General features: G+C 39.5%; 1 pseudogene; it reads left to right on the forward strand.

Annotated features, from left to right (window-relative positions):
* Positions 1 to 15097: 15097 nt before the first annotated feature.
* On the forward strand, positions 15098 to 16256 carry LOC132494177 (olfactory receptor 52B4-like; annotated as a pseudogene).
* The last annotated feature ends 2158 nt before the right edge of the window (positions 16257 to 18414 follow it).

The following is an 18414-nucleotide window of genomic DNA, read 5'->3' on the forward strand; positions in this document are numbered from 1 at the left end:
ATGAGTCTCAAAGCAGCATTAGTCTATAAGAAAGTGAATGAGCATTATTTTGGAACAAAACCTGAGAATATACACACCATTATATATAAAATAGGTATAATACTCCCACAGGTTCTAAATATATGGGAGCAAAGTACTAATGAACAAAAATACTTAAATGGAGCTTCCCTGGTGGCGTAGTGGTTCGGGGTCCACCTGCCGATGCAGGGGACACGGGTTTGTGCCCCAGTCCGGGAAGATCCCACATGCCACGGAGCGGCTAGGCCCGTGAGCCATGGCCGCTGAGCCTGCGCGTCCGGAGCCTGTGCTCCGCAATGGGAGAGGCCACAACAGTGAGAGGCCCGTGTACTGCAAAACAAAACAAAACAAAACTTAACTGGAGGATTTTGCTTTTTGTCTCTGTACCATAAATTCCACAAAGGCACCTGTGTTGTTCACTCTTGTATTGCAGTGCCTGGCACAGAGTAGGTTGCCAGTGAAAAAATTAAACTTCATCACAAAAAAAGAACTATAAATAATTATGAAAGTATGAGAAAATTACATCAATAAAAACTACATAGAAATAGAAACATTGCCATAATAATTTCCTTCTTTTGAATATTGAATATTTAAATAAAATAATCTGGAAAACATACAGAAGTTTATTAATATACTATCACAGAATTTTTTTAGTGAAGTATAGTTGGTTTATAATATTCTATTAGTTTCAGATGTACATCAAAGTGATTCAGTTATATATATATAATTTTTTCAGATAATTTTTCATTATAAGTTTTTACAAGATATTGAATATTTTCCCCTGTGTTTCACAGTAAATGCTGTTGCTTACCTATTTTATATATAATGGTGTGTATATACTCCTAATTTATCCCCCCTCTTTCCCCTTTGGTATACATAAGTTTGTTTTCTATGTTTCGTCACAGAATATATTTTTTAAATGTCTTTATTGGAGTATAATTGCTTTACAATATTGTGTTAGTTTCTGCTGTACAACAAAGTGAATCAGCTATATGTATATATGTATCGCTATATCCCCTCCCTCTTGAGCCTCCCTCCCACCCTCTCTATCCCACTCCTCTAGGTCTTCACAAAGCATCGAGCTGATCTCCCTGTGCTATGCAGCAGCTTCCCACTAGCCATACATTTTACATCTGGTAGTATATATATATCAGTGCTACTCTCTCACTTCATTCCAGCTTCCCCTTCCCCACCATGTCCTCAAGTCCGTTCTCTACATCTGCGTCTTTATTCCTGCACTGCCACTAGGTTCATCAGTACCGTTTTTTTTTTAATTCCATATATGTGCGTTAGCATACGGTATTTGTTTTTCTCTTTCTGACTTAACTTCACTCTGCATGACAGACTCTAGGTCCATCCACCTCATTACAAATAACTCAATTTCATTTCTTTTTATGGCTGAGTAATATTCCATTATGTATATTTGCCACATCTTCTTATCCATTTATCTATCGATTTAGGTTGGTTCCATGTCCTGGTTATTGTAAATAGTTCTACAGTGAACATTGTGGTACGTGTCTCTCTTTTTTTTTTTTTTGTGGTACGTGAGCCTCCACGGCATGTGGGATCTTCCTGGACCGGGGCACGAACCAGTGTCCCCCGCATCGGCAGGCGGACTCTCAACCACTGTGCCACCAGGGAAGCCCACGTGTCTCTTTTTGAATTATGGTTTTCTCAGGGTATATGCCCAGTCGTGGGATTGCTGGGTCATATGGTAGTTCTACTTTTAGGTTTTAAGGAAACTCCATACTGTTCTCTATAGTGACTGTATCAATTTACATTCCCACCAACAGTGCAGGAGGGTTCCCTTTTTTCCACAGCTTCTCCAGCATTTACTGTTTGTAGAGTTTTTGATGATGGTCTTTCTGACCGGTGGGAGGTGATACCTCATTGTGGTTTTGATTTGCATTTCTCTAATGAATAATGATGTTGAGCATCTTTTCATGTGTTTGTTGGCAATCTGTATTTCTTCTTTGGAGAAATGTCTATTTCGGTCTTCTGCCAATTTTGGGATTGGGTTGTTTTTTTTACATCTTTATTGGAGTATAATTGCTTAACAATGGTGTGTTAGTTTCTGCTTTATAACAAAGTGAATCAGTTATACATATACATATGTTCCCATATCCCCTCCCTCCCTCCCACCCTCCCTATCCCACCCCTCCAGGCGGTCACAAAGTACCGAGCTGATCTCCCTGTGCTATGCGGCTGCTTCCCACTAGCTATCTACCTTACGTTTGGTAGTGTATATATGTCCATGCCTCTATTTAGCTTTGTCACAGCTTACACTTCCCCCTCCCCCATATCCTCAAGTCCATTCTCTAGTAGGTCTGTGTCTTTATTCCTGTTTTACCCCTAAGTTCTTCTTGACAATTTTTTTTCTTCTTAAATTTCATATATATGTGTTAGCATATGGTATCTGTCTTTCTCTTTCTGACTTACTTCACTCTGTGTGACAGACTCTAGGTCTATCCACCTCATTACAAATAGATCAGTTTCGTTTCTTTTTATGGCTGAGTAATATTCCATTGTATATATGTGCCACATCTTCTTTATTCATTCATCCAATGATGGACACTTAGGTTGTTTCTATCTCCGGGCTATTGTAAATAGGGCTGCAATGAACATTTTGGTCCATGTCTCTTTTTGAATTATGGTTTTCTCAGGGTATATGCCTAGTAGTGGGATTGCTGGGTCATATGGTAGTTCTATTTGTAGTTTTTTAAGGAACCTCCATACTGTTCTCGATAGTGGCTGTACCAATTCACATTCCCACCAGTAGTGCAAGAGTGTTCCTTTTTTTCCACACCCTCTCCAGCATTTATTGTTTCTAGATTTTTTGATGATGGCCATTCTGACTAGTGTGAGATGATATCTCATTGTAGTTTTGATTTGCATTTCTCTAATGATTAAAGATGTTGAGCATTCTTTCATGTGTTTGTTGGCAGTCTGTATATCTTCTGTGGAGAAATGTCTATTTAGGTCTTCTGCCCATTTTTGGATTGGGTTGTTTGTTTTTTTAATATTGAGCTGCATGTGCTGCTTATAAATTTTGGAGATTAATCCTTTGTCAGTTGCTTCATTTGCAAATATTTTCTCCCATTCTGAGGGTTGTCTTTTGGTCTTGTTTATGGTTTCCTTTGCTGCGCAAAAGCTTTTAAGTTTCATTAGGTCCCATGAGTTTATTTTTGTCTTTATTTCCATTTCTCTAGGAGGTGGGTCAAAAAGGATCTTGCTGTGATTGATGTCATAGAGTGTTCTGCCTATGTTTTCCTCTAAGAGTTTGATAGTTTCTGGCCTTACATTTGGGTCTTTAATCCATTTTGAGCTTATTTTTGTGTATGGTGTTAGGGAGTGATCTAATCTCATACTTTTACATGTCCCTGTCCAGTTTTCCCAGCACCACTTATTGAAGAGGCTGTCCTTTCTCCACTGTACATTCCTGCCTCCTTTATCAAAGATAAGGTGACCATATGTGCGTGGGTTTCTCTCTGGGCTTTCTATCCTGTTCCATTGATCTATCTTTCTGTTTTTGTGCCAGTACCATACTGTCTTGATTACTGTAGATTTGTAGTATAGTCTGAAGTCAGGGAGCCTGATTCCTCCAGCTCCATTTTTCTTTCTCAAGACTGCTGTGGCTATTCGGGGTCTTTTGTGTTTCCATACAAATTGTGAAATTTTTTGTTCTAGTTCTGTGAAAAATGCCAGAGGTAGTTTGATAGGGATTGCATTGAATCTGTAGATTGCTTTGGGTAGTAGAGTCATTTTCACAATGTTGATTCTTCCAATCCAAGAACATGGTATATCTCTTCATCTATTTGTATCATCTTTAATTTCTTTCATCAATGTCTTATAATTTTCTGCATACAGGTCTTTTGTCTCCTTAGGTAGTTTTATTCCTAGATATTTTATTCTTTTTGTTGCAGTGGTAAATGGGAGTGTTTTCTTTATTTCACTTTCAGATTTTTCATCATTAGTATATAGGAATGCCAGAGATTTCTGTGCATTAATTTTTTATCCTACTACTTTACCAAATTCATTGATTAGCTCTAGTAATTTTCTGGTAGCATCTTTAGGATTCTCTATGTATAGTATCAAGTCATCTGCAAAAAGTGACAACTTTACTTCTTCTTTTCCGATTTGGATTCCTTTTATTTCCTTTTCTTCTCTGATTGCTGTGGGTTAAACTTCCAAAACTATGTTGAATAAGAGTGGTGAGAGTGGGCAACCTTGTCTTGTTCCTGATCTTAGTGGAAATGGTTTCAGTTTTTCGCCATTGAGGACGATGTTGGCTGTGGGTTTGTCATATATGGCCTTTATTATGTTGAGGAAATTTCCCTCTGTGCCTACTTTCTGCAGGGTTTTTATCATAAATGTGTGTTGAATTTTGTCGAAAGCTTTCTCTGCATCTATTGAGATGATCATATGGTTTTTCTCCTTCAATTTGTTAATATGGTGTATCACGTTGATTAATTTGCGTATATTGAAGAATCCTTGCATTCCTGGGATAAACCCCACTTGATCATGGTGTATGATCCTTTTAATGTTCTGTTGGATTCTGTTTGCTAGTATTTTGTTGAGGATTTTTGCATCTATTTTCATCAGTGATATTGGCCTGTAGTTTTCTTTCTTTGTGGCATCCTTTTCTGGTTTTGGTATCAAGGTGATGGTGGTCTCGCAGAATGAGTTTGGGAATGTTCCTCCCTCTGCTATACTTTGGAAGAGTTTGAGAAGGATAGGTGTTAGCTCTTCTCTAAATGTTTGATAGAATTCGCTTGTGAAGCCGTCTGGTCCTGGGCTTTTGTTTGTTGGAGGATTTTTTTTTATCACAGTTTCAATTTTAGTGCTTGTGATTGGTCTGTTCATATTTTCTATTTCTTCCTGATTCAGTCTTGGCAGGTAGTGCATTTCTAAGAATTTGTCCATTTCTTCCAGGTTGTCCATTTTATTGGCATAGAGTTGCTTGTAGTAATCTCTCATGATCTTTTGTATTTCTGCAGTGTCAGTTGTTATTTCTCCTTTTTCATTTCTAATTCTACTGATTTGAGTCTTCTCCCTTTTTTTCTTGATGAGTCTGGCTAATGGTTTGTCAATTTTGTTTATCTTCTCAAAGAACCAGCTTTTAGTTTTATTGATCTTTGCTATCGTTTCCTTCATTTCTTTTTCATTTATTTCTGATCTGATTTTTATGATTTCTTTCCTTCTGCTAAGTTTGGGGTGTTTTTGTTCTCCTTTCTCTAATTGCTTTAGGTGCAAGGTTAGGTTGTTTATTCGAGTTGTCTCCTGTTTCTTAAGGTGAGATTGTATTGCTATAAACTTCCCTCTTAGAACTGCTTTTGCTGCATCCCATAGGTTTTGGGTCATCGTGGCTCCATTTCATTTCTCTAATGATTAGTGATGTTGAGCATGTTTTCATGTGTTTGTTGGCAATCTGTATGTCTTCTTTGGAGAAATGTCTATTTTGGTCTTCTGCCCATTTTTGGATTGCGTTGTTTTTTTTTTTTTAATATTGAGCTGCATGAGCTGCTCGTAAATTTTGGAGATTAATCCTTTGTCAGTTGCTTTGTTTGAGAATATTTTCACCCATTCTGAGGGTTGTCTTTTCCTCTTCTTTAGGTTTCCTTTGCTGTGCAAAAGCTTTGAAGTTTCATTAGGTCCCATTTGTTTATTTTTGTTTTTATTTCCATTTTTCTAGGAGGTAGAAGAAAAAGGATCTTGCTGTGATTTATGTCACAGAGTGTTCTGCCTATGTTTTCCTCTAAGAGTTTGATAGTTTCTGGCCTTACATTTAGGTCTTTAATCCATTTTGAGTTTATTTTTGTGTATGGTGTTAGGGGTGTTCTAATTTCATTCTTTTACATGTAGGTGTCCAGTTTTCCTAGCACCAGTTATTGAAGAGGCTGTCTTTTCTCCATTGTATATTCTTGCCTCCTTTGTCAAACATAAGGTGACCATATGTGTGTGGGTTTATCTCTGGGCTTTCTATCCTGTTCCATTGATCTATATTTCTGTTTTTGTACCAGTACCGTACTGTCTTGATTACTGTTGCTTTGTAGTATAGTATGAAGTCAGGGAACCTGATTCCTCCAGCTCCATTTTTCTTTCACAAGATTGCTTTGGCTATTCTGGGTCTTCTGTGTTTCCATACAAATTGTAAAATTTTTTTGTTCTAGTTCTGTGAAAAATGCCATTGGTAATTTGATAGGGATTGCACTGAATCTGTAGATTGCTTTGGGTAGTATAGTCATTTTTACAATGTTGATTCTTCGAATTCAAGAACATGGTATATCTTTCCATCTGTTTGTATCATCTTTGATTTCTTTCTTCAGTCATCATAGAATATATTTAACAGAGGAAAATGGTAGCTATATAAATATTCAATATTAGTGGATAGGTTAAACATATTTTAGTACATCACGAAGGTGGAATATTTAGTTACATATTTTTTCAAGAAATACTTACAGAGTACCAGCATACATCATTTTACTGTGCTTTGCTTTATTGTACTTTGGAGGTATTGCATTTTTATTTGTTTACAAATAGAAGGTTTGTGGCAACTCTGCATCGAGCAAGTCTGTCAGCTCATTTTTTCCAGCAGCATTTGTTCACTTTGTGCCTCTTTGTCACATTTTGATATTTTGCTCAGTATTTCAAACCTTTTCATTATTATTATATTTATTATAGTGAACTGTGATCAATGATCTTTTTTTTTTTTTTTTTTTTTTTTTTTTTGCGGTATGTGGGCCTCTCACTGTTGTGGCCTCTCCCGTTGCGGAGCACAGGCTCCGGATGCGCAGGCCCAGCGGCCATGGCTCACGGGCCCAGCCGCTCCGCGGCATATGGGATCCTCCCAGACCGGGGCACGAACCCGTATCCCCTGCATCGGCAGGCGGACTCTTAACCACTTGCGCCACCAGGGAGGCCCTGATCAATGATCTTTGATCTTACTCTTATAATTGTTTCGGGGTAGCAAGAACTGTTTGCACGTAAGACAGAGAAAACTTGATGATAAATGTGTGTGTTTTGACTGCTCATCTCTCTCCCTCTCCTTAAGCCTGTCTATTGCCTGAGATGCAATGATATTGAAATTAGGTCAATTAATAACCCTACAATGGCCTTCTTGTGTTCAAATGAGGGAAGAGTCACACATTTCTCACTTTAAATCAAAAGCTAAAAATGATTAAACTTAATGGGGAAGACACGTTGAAAACCAAGATAGGCCGAAAGCTAGGATTCTTGTGCTAAACAGTTAGCCAAGTTGGAAATGCAAAGGAAGTTCCTGAAGGAAATTAAAAGTGCCACTCCAGGGCTTCCCTGGTGGCACAGTGGTTGAGGCTCTACCTGCCGATGCAGGGGACACGGGTTCATGCCCCAGTCTGGGAAGATCCCACATGCCGCGGAGCGGCTAGGCCCGTGAACCATGGCCGCTGAGCCTGAACGCCTGGAGCCTGTGCTCTGCAACAGGAGAGGCCACAACAGTGAGAGGCCCGCGTACCACAAAAAAAAGAAGAAAAAAAAAAAAGAAAGTGCCACTCCAGTGAATGATGAGAAAGTCAAACAGCCTTATTACTGATATGGAGAAAGTTAGTGGTCTGGATAGAAGATCCAACAAGCCACAACATTCCCTTAAGCCAAAGTCTAATCCAGAGCAAGCCCCAAACTCTCTTAAATTCTATGAAGACTGAGAGAACTGAGGAAGTTGCAGAAGAAAAGTTTGAATGTGTAGCAGAGGTTGGTTCATGAGGTTTAAGAAAAGAAGCCATCATACAACATAAAAGTGCAAGATGAAGCAGCAAGTGCTGATGTAGAAGCTGCAGCAAGTTATCCAGAAGATACAGCTAAGATAGTTAATGAAGGTGGCTACACTAAACAACAGAGTTTCAGTGTAGATGAAACAGCCTTGTATTGGAAGAAGATGCCATCGAGCACTTTCAGAGCTAGAGAGGAGGTCAATGCCTGGCTTCAAAGCTTCAAAGAACAGGCTGACTTTCATGTTAGGGAATAATGCAGCTGGTAAATTTAAGTTGAAGCCAATGGTCACTTACCATTCCAAAATCCCAGGGCTCTGAAGAATCATGCTAAATCTACTCTGCCTGTGCTCTAAAATGGAAAAACAAAGCCTGGATGACAGCACATCTATTTACAACATGGTTTACTGAATAGTTTAAGCCACTATTGAGACCTACTGCTCAGAAAAAGAGACTCCTTTCAAACTGTTACTGCTCATTGACAATGACCTTGTCACCCAAGAGCTCTGATGGAAGATGTACAATGAAATTAATATTGCTTTCATGACTGCTAACACAATATCCCTTCTACAGTGCATGGATCAAGGAGTAATATATAAGTCTTGTTATTTAAGAAACACATTTCATACGGCTATAGCTGCCATTGATAGTGATTCCCCTGGTGGACATGGACAAAGTAAACTGAAATCCTTCTGGAAAAGATTCACCATTCCAGATACTATTAAGAACATTCATGATTTATGGTAAGAAGTCAAAATATCAATATTAACAGGAGTTTGGAAGAAGCTAACTCCAACACTCATGGATAACTTTGAAAGGTTCAAGACTTCAGTGGAGGAAGTAACTGCAGAAGTGGTGGAAATAGCAAGATAACTGGAATTAGAAGATGAGCCTGAAGATGTGACAAAATTGCTGCAATCTCATGATAAAACTTTAATGGATTAAGGGTTTCTTCTTTTGGATGAGCAAAGAAAGTGGTTTCTTAAGATGGAATCTACTCCTGGTGAAGATACTGTGAAACCGTTGAAATGACAACAAAGGATTTAGAACATTACAGAAGCTTAGTTGATAAAGCAGCAGCAGGGTTTGAGATGACTGACTTCAATTTTGAAGGAAGTTCTACTGTGGGTAAAATGCTGTCAAACAGCATTGCATGTTACAGAGAAATCGTTTGTGAATGGAAGAGTCAATCAATGTGGTAAACTTCATTGTTGTTTTATTTTAAGAAATTGCCACAGCTACCTAACTTTCAGCCACCACCCTCCTGACTAGTCAGCAACCATCAACACAGAAGCAAGATCCTTCACTAACAAAAAGATTAGGACTCACTGAAGCCTCAGATGATGGGTAACATTTTTTAGCAATAAAGTATTTTTAAATTAAGGTATGTACATTGTTTTTTAAAGACAATGCTATTGCACACATAATAGCCTAGTATAGTGTAAATATATTTTGGATACACGGGGAAATAAAAAATTTGTGTCATTGCTTTATTGTGATATTCACTTTATTGTGGTGGTCTGGATCTGAACCAGAAATATCTCTGAGGTATACCTGTACTAACAATGTGTGTGGCATTGTGTCATACTGAAGACAAATGCAGCTGTAATAAAGGAGCAGAACAAAAATGTTGAAAGAACGTTTGTTACCATTGAAAATTTCTATATTATGAAATTAAAGAGCATGGCACATGTACAATATGATCCATCATCACAATGTAAAAATCCATAAATAGAGCAGAGAAAAACTTGGAGGGTTATCAATGAAAATGTTCCAGTGAAAATCCCCTGAAAAAGGGAACTGTGGTACACTGTTGATGGGAATGTAATTTGGGGCAGCCACTGTGGAAAACAGTATGGAGGGTCTTCAAAATACTAAAAATAAAACTACCGACTTCCCTGATGGTGCAGTGGTTAAGAATCCGCCTACCAATGCAGGGGACATGGGTGTGAGCCCTGGTCCGGGAAGATCCCACATGCTGCGGAGCAACTAAGCCTGTGCACCACAACTACTGAGCCTGAGCTCTAGAGCCCGTGTGCCACAACTACTGAAGCCCATGCGCCTAGAGCCCGTGCTCCATAACAAAGAGAAGCCACCGCAATGAGAAGCCCATGCACCGCAACCAAGAGTAGCCCCTACTCGTCACAACTAGAGAAAGCCCCCACGCAGCAACAAAGACCCAACACAGCCAAAAAACAAAAACAAAAGAAAACTACCATATGACCCAGAAATTCCACTGTTGGGTATATATCCCCCCCAAAAATGCTAATTCAAAAAGATACACCCCAATGTTCATAGCAGCACTATTTACAGTTGCCAAGATATGGAAGTGTCAACAGATGAATGGATAAAGAAGATACACACACACACACACACACACACACACAATGGAATGCTACTCAGCCATAACAAAGAATGAAGATTTGCCATTTGCAACAACATGTATGGACCTGGAGGGTATTATGCTAAGTGAAATAAGTCAGACAGAGAAAGACAAATATTGTATGATGTCACTTATATGAGGAATCTAAAAAACACAACAAACTAGTGGATATAACAGAAAAGAAACAGACTCACAGATATAGAGAACAAACTAGTGGTTACCAGTGGGGGGAGGAAAGGGAGCAGGAGCTATATAGGGGGAGGGGATTAAGAGGTACAAACTATTATGTATAAAATAAGCTACAGGGATATATTGTACAACACAAGGAACATAACCAATATTTTATAATAACTGTAAATGGAATATAACCTTTAAAAATTGTGAATTACTATATTGTACACTTGTAACATATAATATTGTACATCAACTCTACTTCAATGAAAATAAATAAATAAATAAAAAAGAAAATCCTTCAATGAAAGAATCAAAGCATTAGTCTAAATACAAAACAATATAATTAAATTTTAAGTGGATTTAATTTTGTTCAACATCTCATTATGGTGTCATTAACATAGTTAGCACTTAATACACATTGGCTTGAATGAGTGATGAATGTGAATACATGAATGTTTGAGAGACTCTATAGCAGGGATCCCCAGCCCACGGGCCACGGACCGGTACCAGTCTGTGGCCTGTTAGGAACCGGGCTGCACAGCAGGAGATAAGTGGCGGGCAATCGAGCTGTATTTACAGCTGCTTCCCATTGCTCGCATTACTGCCTGAGCTCCGCCTCCTCTCAGATCAGCTGCGGCATTAGATTCTCATAGGAGCGGGAAACTTAGTGTTAACTGCGCATGTGAAGGATCTGGGTTGCAAGCTCCTTATGAGAATCTAATGCCAGATGATCTGAGGTGGAGCTGAGGCGGTGATGCTGGCACTGGGGAGCGGCTGCAAATACCGATTATCATTAGCAGAGAGGTTTGACTGCACAAAGACCATAATAAATCAATTGCTTGTCGACTCATATCAAAACTCTATCAGTGAGTGGCAAGTGAAAACAAGCTCAGGGCTCCCAGTGATTCTGCATCATGGTGAGTTGTATCATTATTTAATTATATATTACAATGTAATAATAATAGAAATAAAGTGCACAATAAATGTAATGCCCTTGAATCATCCTGAAACCTGCCTTCCCCCTCGCCCCCTCGCCCCCACTCTCTGTGGAAAAATTGTCTTCCACGAAACCGGTCCCTGGTTCCAAAAATGTTGGGGACCGCTGCTCTATAATACTTCAGCTCCTGAAGTGTTTCTATGCCTTCTGGAAGTCAGGGTTGATGAAGATGCACTGGAATAAGTTCCGGGGACTTGACCAAGTTCCGGGGACTTAACAATTCCCATCTTTTGCCCTGACCTCTCACTCCAAAACTTCTCTCCCACCTCCTTTTCTCTCTTAAGCTCATATAACCTCTCCGGCATTCTTTTCACATGAGGCTTCTGGCACTCAGACAAGAAGGGTTAAGGGCTTTACAGTTACATCACTAAGGAGATCCTCAGTAGAGGAGATCCTAGGGGAGAAGAGAGTCACATGAGTAAGCCCATGGTCCCCAAAGATGCTCAGAGAAAAAATAATTTGCCCTGCAGTTCCTCCTCCGGCTTGGTCCCCTGGCCATTGAACACAGTCTGCTGGTTATCGGAATACCCTGCCATCTAGGCAGGGGCATGGCTTCAGTCTGCGATTCCTGATGGCTGTGATAAACAGTTTGGGGTGAGGAGAGATGTAGGTTGGTACTGACCAGGATGGGCTGGTGCCTCTTTGGGTCCTTCTGCCTATGGGCAGGAATGGTGGGGATAAAGGAGGTGGGAAATGCTGAGTTTATTGATGAGAGAGATGGGAAACAATAATGAATCGTCTTCATCCTTTGGTCACCCAATAGAGGCTGTATTAGGAATTTTCCATCCCCTGAGAGCAGAGTCAGAGAGGACAGACCAGAATGTGTCTGCAGAATCTTTGTGGCATGGTGGAAACAGTGGCATGATAGGCAAGAAATCTTACTTCCTCTGTAGCCTTGGGAAAATTGCCTTTCCTTCTGTGGCTTTTGTAAGTAATAAATCATGCAAAATTATTCTAAAGCAGGGATTGCCAAAAATTTTTTGTAAAGGGCAACAGCAAATATTTTAAGTTTCGAATGTGGTCTCTGCTGCAACTCTTCAATCTGTTCCACGAAAGCAGTCACAGACAATACGTAAATAACTGGGCATGGTTGTGTTCCAATAAGATTTTATTTATAAAAGAAGGTGGTGGGCAGGATTTGGCCCACAGGCAGCAGTTAGACGACCGCTGGTATAAAGTGTCAACCAGCATTGATATTTTACATCTCTGATTCATGTTTGGGCAATTCCAGGGTGGAACTGGTGAAGCAGGGTGGGGGGTTGTCTTGTGAATTGCATTCCCAGAGAGAGTTCTTTGTTCTGGCATATGTTAGAGGACTGTCAGGCTGGAGGCAGAGGTAAGAGTTGAATAACATTTGGAATCTCCACCTCCCTGAGGAAACTGATTTAATGGGAGGAAAGCCAGCATGCTGAATGGAGATAGGCAAAGTTATGACTTAGATAAGTGAGAGTGAGTTTGACTGGGTAATGACTGTGCGAATTTCGGTGGGTATCTACATGAAAGAAAGTTTAAAAGTGTGTGTGTATGTGTGTGTCTGTGTGTGTGCATGCGCGTTCATGGGGAAGGGCTGTTTGTGTGAATAGGGAAAATGTGTGTTAGTGTGTAAATCATCAAAATTTGTGTGAGCAAATATGTGTTGTGACTGTATAAATGAATGTGTATGATAATATGGTAATATGAATGAAAGTTTGTGTGTTTGTGGATTTGAAGCAGGCAGAGCTGGAATTGAACTCAGGTAGGTCTAAAGCCCATATGATTTTTCCTCTATTACATTGTCTTACATGTCTCAGACATTCTGGCAAAATAAAAGAATGAGAAGGGAGTGGAGAGGAAGCCAAAGAAAGGTGGTTAGGTAATCAACAAACAAAAGTGGACGTTTCAAAAGCTAATGGAAGCTTTGGCTTTAATAATCTTGGATTCAAATATCAGCTTAGCCTCTAACAGGTTGTTTGACTTTGGGCAGTTGCCTATATGAGATTAGTTTCTTCACGCATGAACTAGTGATCCTTTCAATTTCATACATTTGGTGCAATAATTAGAAATAATAAATATATCTAACAGTAGATATTTAATGGTTGCTGTCATCAAATAAAGAAGTATTAATGATAGAAGTTGGAGATTACTAGTAATAAGAAATGAAAAGTAATATTAGATTTGGCAACTATGATATGATAGATTATTTTGGAAAAGAAGCTTTAATGGCATATTGGTGTTATAAGTAAAATGGCATTGGGTAAAGATTACGAGGGTGGTAAGAGGATAGATGAAGGGTGCACATCCCTCCTTTTGTAAAACTGAGGTGAACAGGGGAAGAGACACACTAAGGAGAAGGGGCCAGAAGAAAGGGAGAGTTTGAAATTACCAGAGTGACAGATTAATGCAGAGAAGGTTGGGGTCCAGTGCACCAATGGAGGGCTGAGCCTTGAATGGGAGCGGGAGGGAAAAGACAATTCAAATATAAATTTGTAGGTGGCAGAATGAGGGTGGTTAAGGGAATTAACAACAGGTGACTTTTGTTTTCTCCCTTTGATCAGGAGTCAGGAAATCACAAGCACCTGTTGAAGGGGACCAAGGTGGAGTAAGGTAGATGTGATGTGATTCAAAGCATGGTGTGGGTAGCCAAATTCTAGCTCCACCATTTACCAGCCAGGTGACCTTGGGTGGGGGGATGACGAACTCTCTAAGCTCTCTTTGCTCTCCATGGGTAAAATGGGAAAATGAGTACAGTTATCTCACATGGTGGTGATTGAGATAATGCACGTGCAGCCCTTAGTGCAGAGCTGCTCCTAACTGATCTCTGTCTCAGTCCTCCAACCTGCCTCTTCCCTTCCCCGGCCTTCTTACACAGTACTGCCAGAGAGAGAGCGACCCCAAATGCAAACTGCACCATGCCGTTCTCTCACTACAAACCCTTCAGTGGCTCCAACTGCTTCAACATAAATTCTAAACTCCTTACACTTGTACCCAGAGCCCTCAGAGATGTGGCCCCTACTTCACTGCCTGACATTATTTCCTATCATTTCGTGCCATGTCCTCCAGGCTATCATAACCCGAATCATGATAATTTTCCTTCAAACTCCATGTCCTTTCAGATCTCTGTGACTTTGTGTTCTCCTCTCCCCTCATGACTTTACTTGGCAAACTCTTACTTATTTTTCAAGGTTCAACTCAGGGTGGCACCTTTAGAAAAACTTTTCTGAACTCCTAGAAAACTTTCCATGTTTCCACAGCCCCTGTGTTTAACATTCTTCTACACTATCTGTATTGTATAGCTATTTTGTTTAATTGTCTCTCCCCTCAAGTAGGTCCTCCAGGAGCCATGGTACATGCTCAGTGTGTTCAGTAAGGTTTGTTAAATTGATAACTCAGTTACCATTTGCCTTTTGAGATGCATATCCCATTCTGATGGTCAAAGTGGAAACTGCAGTGATATTCACAGCTCTCAACTGTTTGTAATAATCTGATGCTAAGATCCTATGGCATTCTAGAGCTGGAACAACTCTCTTACAGATATCTAGTTCAACTTTAGTTTTAAAGTGATAAAAGAGAAACCCAGAGCAGGGAAGTAGTTTTACTGAGATCACATAGCTGGTGAATAGAATGGCAAGGAGTTTTAACCCATGTTTCCTGATTTCCTGACCAGGTCCCTTTCTACTTCTCATTCAGTGAAAAATGATCTGTTTCCACTTCCCCCACTCCAGCCCCATTCACCTTTTTGGAAAGAGAGAAGAGATGACTGCCAAATCCCATATACCAACATCCAAATGACTCATCCCAGGCATGGCAACCCCCAACCACACTGGTACCAACCATTCACTCTTCATTCTGCTGGGGATCCCTGGCCTGGAAGACCAGCACATACGGATCTCTTGCCCCTTCTTTATTTCTTTTTTTTTTTTTTTTTTTTTTTTTTTTGCTGTACGCGGGCCTCCCACTGTTGTGGCCTCTCCCGTTGCGGAGCACAGGCTCCGGACGCGCAGGCTCAGCGGCCATGGCTCACGGGCCCAGCCGCTCCGTGGCATGTAGGATCTTCCCGAACCGGGGCATGAACCCGTGTCCCCTGCATCGGCAGGCGGACTCTCAATCACTGCGCCACCAGGGAAGCCCCCTTCTTTATTTCTTACCTTGTTGCTGTCCTTGGGAATAGCCTCCTTCATCATCGTCACTGAGTGCAGCCTCCATGAACCCAAGTACTTCTTCCTCTGCATGCTGGCTGTGGCTGACCTCATCTTGTCCACTACCACTGTGCCCAAAGCCCTGGCCATATTCTGATTCCATGCTGGAGAGATTTCCCTTGATGGCTGTGTCACCCAAATCTTCTTCATCCATGCCACCTTCATTGCTGAGTCAGGAATTCTGTGGGCCATGGCATTTGACAGCTGTGTGGCCATCTGTGACCCACTGCACTATGTCACAGTGCTCCATTGTGAAGTAATCATAAGGGTTGGTCTGGCTGTGGTCCTGAGGATCTTCTCTGTGATACTCCCAGATGTGTTCCTTGTGAAGAGACTACCTTTCTGCCATAGCAATGTGAGTGCATGGCTGTTGCTAAATTTGCTTGTGCTGACATTCGTGTCAATGTCTGGTATGGCTTGTCTGCTCTGCTCTCTACTGTAGGGATAGATGCCTTGCACATCTTGGTTTCCTATACCTTCATCCTCAATGCAGTCTTCCTCCTCCCTTCCTGAGGAGTTTGGCAAAAGGCCCTAGGCACGTGTGGCTCCCATCTTGGGGTCATTTCCATGTTCAACTTACTGGCATTTTTACCATAATTGCCCAGCAGTTAGGGCATCATGTTCCTGCTTATGCCCACATTCTGCTGGCAAACATCTGCATGTTAGCCCCTCCTATGCTAAACCCCATCATTTATGGGGTCAAGACCAGGCAGATTCAAGAGTGTGTGGTTAGTACTTTGTCTTCACAGTGGAAACACTGCTGAGTTTGTATGACAAGTGATATGTTTATCAACATAGGACCTCACATTTCCTTTGCCTACTTTGTAGAGGTTTATGAACAAAAGGTGGTACTGACTGTGAACAAAGTGATTTGTCATGGCTTTTAAAGATAGAATGCCATGTTATCTTGAGAAGGGTGGTGTTTAGGAAAGAGCACAAGTTGTCGGATCAGAATTAGCTTTGAGTCCTGGGTTCACCAAAAGTGATGTGTTTGACCTGGAGGAAGTTACTTATTCTCTTAGAGACTCTTCATAGCGCATGCATAGGGTTCCAGAAAAATAGAAATATCAAAACCAAACTAAATCATATTAAACAATGAGAATTATTTTCTACAATGAACTTGTCTAGGACATTGAAATTAAAACCTATAGGCAGAATTATATTAATTTAATAATATATACATTTGAGATATCTATATTTATATCTATAAACTTTTATTCTGAATTAGAAAAGGGACCAATGGAACAGAATAAAGAACCCAGAAATAAACACTTGCATATAAGGTCAATTAATCTTTGATAAGGGTGTCAAGAATTCTCAATGAGGAAAGGACAGTCTCTTAATAAATGATGTTAGGAAAACTGGATATTCACATGCAAAAGATTAAAATTGGGCCCTTATCGTACGCCATACGCAAAAGTTAACTTGAAGTGGATTAAAGACTTAAATGGAAGTCCTGAAACTATAAAAATCTTGGAAGAAAATATAGAGAAACACTTCTTGATATTGGTCTTGGCAATGATTTTCTTGATATCACACCAAAAGTACAGGCAACAAAAGCAAAATAAAGATGTGGGACTACATCAAACTAAAAAGCTTCTGCACAGCAAAGCAAACAATCAGTAAAATGAAAAGGCAACTATGGAATGGGAGAAAATATTTGCAAATCATATATCTGATAAGGGGTTAATATCCAAATATATAAGGAAGCCATGAAACTCAGTAGCAAAACTCAATAGCAAAAACCCCACAAAAAACAAAAAACAAATAACCTGACTAAAAAAATGATCAAAAGACCTGATTAGAACTTTTTCAAAGAAGACATACAAATAGCCAATAGGAACATGAAGAGATCCTCAACATCATTAATTACCAGGGAAATGTGAGTCAAAACCACAATGAGATATCACCTGAAACCTGTTAGAATGGCTATCATCAAAAAAAAAAAAAGAGATAACAAATGTCAACAAGGATATGGAGAAAGGGGAACACTTGTGCACTGTTGGTGGGAATGTAAATTTGTGGAGCCATTATGAAAAACAGTATGGATGTTCCTCAAAAAAGTAAACATAGTACTATCATATGATTCAGAAATTCCACTTCTGGGTATATATCTGAAAACAATGATATCAGTATCTCCAAGAGCTATATGCACCCCCATGTTCACTGCAGCATTATTTACAATAACCAAGACATGGAAACAACCTAAGTGTCCACTGACAAATGAATGGATAAATAAAATGTGATATATATATATATACACACAGACACATATATATACATTTATGTTATTCAGACAAAAAGGAAATCTTGCCCTTTGTGACAACATGAAAGAACCTTGAAAACATTACATTAAATGAAATAAGTTAAAGATAAATACTGTATGATATCATTTATAAGTGAAATCTAAAAACAAAATCTAAAAACAAAAATCTAAAAACAAAAACAATCTCATAGAAACAGGGAACAGATTGGTAGTTGCCAGAGGTGAGGGGTTGGGAGTAGGGGAAATGGGTAAAGGTGGTCAAAGGTACAAACTTTCAGTTGTAAGATGAATATGTTATAAGGATGTAATGCACAGAATGATGACTATAGCTAACAATACTGTATTGTGTATTTGAAAGTTCCTAAGAGAGTAGATCTTAAAAGTTCTCACCACACACGTACACAAATGTAACTATGTGAGATGACAGATGTGTTAACTAACCTTATTGTTGTAATTATTTTGCATATATATGTATATTAAATCATTACATTGAGTACCTTAAACTTACAAAATGTTATATCTCAATAAAGCTGGGAGAAAAAGAAGAAAAATGTGGTACATATACACAATGGAATATTATTCAATCATAAAAAAGGAAATCCTGCTATTTGTGACAACATGAAAAAAACTGGAGTACCTTATACTAAATGAAATAA

This window comes from Mesoplodon densirostris, chromosome 7 (assembly GCF_025265405.1).
Source record: "Mesoplodon densirostris isolate mMesDen1 chromosome 7, mMesDen1 primary haplotype, whole genome shotgun sequence".
NCBI lineage: Eukaryota > Metazoa > Chordata > Mammalia > Artiodactyla > Ziphiidae > Mesoplodon > Mesoplodon densirostris.